Here is a 2,315-nt window from a genome sequence, read left to right as displayed (position 1 = left end):
ACACACACACACACACACACACACACACACACACACACACACACGCGAACATCCTATAGAGTCCAGTTAGTACTGCATTTGTGTTCATGCATTTAGGGCTGACTCCTTGGAATTAAGGTCTTATCCCTGAAAGAAAAAAAATTATTTCTCTCTCCCTCAGAGGCCATTGAGGTCCAGTAGCTCTTCACCTAGGGTGGGCCTTGTGAGGTTTTTCTGCATCTATGATGGTGTGTCAGTTGGTATGGTGTGGGCAGCCATGTTGCCATGAGTTCATGGGTTTAACATCCCTGTCCTGTGCAGAAGAAACTGTTACACAGCCTTAGTCTCAGTCCTCAAGCTCCCCCCCCCCCACATTCCCACCTCCGCTTGTGTGATGTCCCTGAGTCTTGGGTGTCAGAGTTGTGTTGTGGCTGTCCCACTTGGGGGTGGGCACCCCAGCAGTCATTTATTTATTGCACTATCGCTGGCTGTGGACCTCCCTTTGCCAATTAATATCTAACACGATACAGCACAAATGAGCCTCATTTTCTCCTTGTTACTAATTGCTTATGATGGGGCTGGAGGACCAAGCACCGCCAATGCATCAAGGCACTGGTGTCTACTGATGTCTGGAGGAAGACTTGGTCACAGACATCCCTCTGATGAGCTCAGGCACATCTAGGAGGTCTCTGCTTCACAAGGTATAGACAGACTCGCTAAACACAGTGTTCTCAATAAAGCCAGAAGAGTGGACAGCAAGACTATTTCCAGACGCTTGTAGCTGTGGCTTCATTTGTGAAGCCTCCATTCCTTCCACTGACCTCTGTGTTTTTCTGCCAGTACCATATTGCTTCTGTTACTGTGTGGAATTATTGGAAGTCGGGTACAGTAAGAGTAAATAAGAGTAAAAAAAAAAAGAGATTTAGTTTCATTTTTCTGTTTTATAGATGAGATATGCCCCTGGTTAACTTTAACCGGCCCAGAAATACACCCTAATGTTTGGGATAAGGTGGGTAAAAATCTTAGTAAGCTGATTAAAGCAGGAGATTCTGTGCCGGAAGTTGTTCTTACTTACTGGTCCCTAATCAGAGACATCATAAATAGCCCAAAATGTGGAGGAGATGGTTCTCGTCTCCTGACAATAGTTACTGAATTCTTAGAGGCATCCCATCCGCCATCTTGTAAAGACAACATAAAGGGGTGTCCTTCCCCGTGCCCTTCAGTTATTATTAGTATCCCTGAGGACCCCTCCTTAGGGCCTATTAATCCCCCGGCAGGCCCCCAGGAGGAAACCGTACTGGCTGGAGATAAGAGTCAAAAATTGCCTAACGGCATTTATCCATCGCTGGTTACTCTTAAAAATGAAACCAAACCTAGCCAGCAGGACGCGGATAGCTGGATTCAGAGTTCGGGGGAGCTCTTGGATTCAGAGTCCAAAAATGAGTTAAAAGCGGCTAAATATGAGGAAAAAAAGCATGGTAGAGGAGAGAGGGTTCCCCGCGTCTTTCTTAGTCAGCCAAAGAGGACTCCTCAGCCGCCACGTGCCACACAGCCGCCGCCCTATACTCTGACTGCCCCCGATAGCATACCTTTACCCATTCCTTTGGTTCAGGAATTATATAATACAAAAGCTGCCCTTAAGGCGCAAATAGGAGGTCTCAAGCAAGTGCTTACATTACAACATGAACTCTCAGACCTTTCCTCTCAGATTCGGGACTTACAATTCACTATGGGAAAAGGCATGATTTTAGACAAACGGGCAAACTCTAGACCTAATCGTAAAATGGTCTATCCAGTTATGACGCGGTCATGGGCTGGACAGGCGAACGCCGCTGAGCTCTGCCCTGATTCCGCAGAAGACCAGGACAATTGTGATGAGGTTCAGGAGACCTCTGATACTGAGGAGGATCCCGAACAAAGTGAAGGCGACACCTCTCAGCCCATATATAAAAAATTAAAAATTAAATATATTAAAGACCTTCACTCAGCTGTTAAAAACTATAAAATACATGCCCCTTTTACTCTTTCCATATTGGAGGGATTATCAGGGGACGGATTTATGTTGCCCATAAAATGGGGCAAGGTGGTTCAGTCAGTGCTAACTAGAGGACAATATCTGATCTGGAAGATTGAGTTTCTGGATAGAGCTGAGGCCTTTGCTAATAACAATAAAAAAAAACTCACTAAGTCAGACTGCCTCCTGGACAGCTGATAAAATTGCTGGCCAGGGTAAATTTGCAGATGAGGGGAAACAAAGGGGATTGTCACCGGGAATACTTTCGCAGACGGCGCAGGCAGCCTTGGCAGCCTGGAGGGCAGTTCCCTCCACTAGCGGT

At 46.3% G+C, this 2,315-nt stretch overlaps 1 protein-coding gene across 1 annotated transcript in view; it reads right to left on the bottom strand.

Annotated features, from left to right (window-relative positions):
• Sycp2l (synaptonemal complex protein 2 like) overlaps window positions 1–2,315 on the bottom strand; it is a 56,374-nt gene that overhangs the window by 7,074 nt on the left and 46,985 nt on the right. The window lies entirely within an intron of this gene.

Source organism: Microtus ochrogaster, chromosome 16 (assembly GCF_000317375.1).
Source record: "Microtus ochrogaster isolate Prairie Vole_2 chromosome 16, MicOch1.0, whole genome shotgun sequence".
Classification (NCBI taxonomy): domain Eukaryota; kingdom Metazoa; phylum Chordata; class Mammalia; order Rodentia; family Cricetidae; genus Microtus; species Microtus ochrogaster.
The sequence above is the reverse complement of the archived record's forward strand: the minus strand, read 5'-3'. Positions and strand labels throughout refer to the sequence as shown.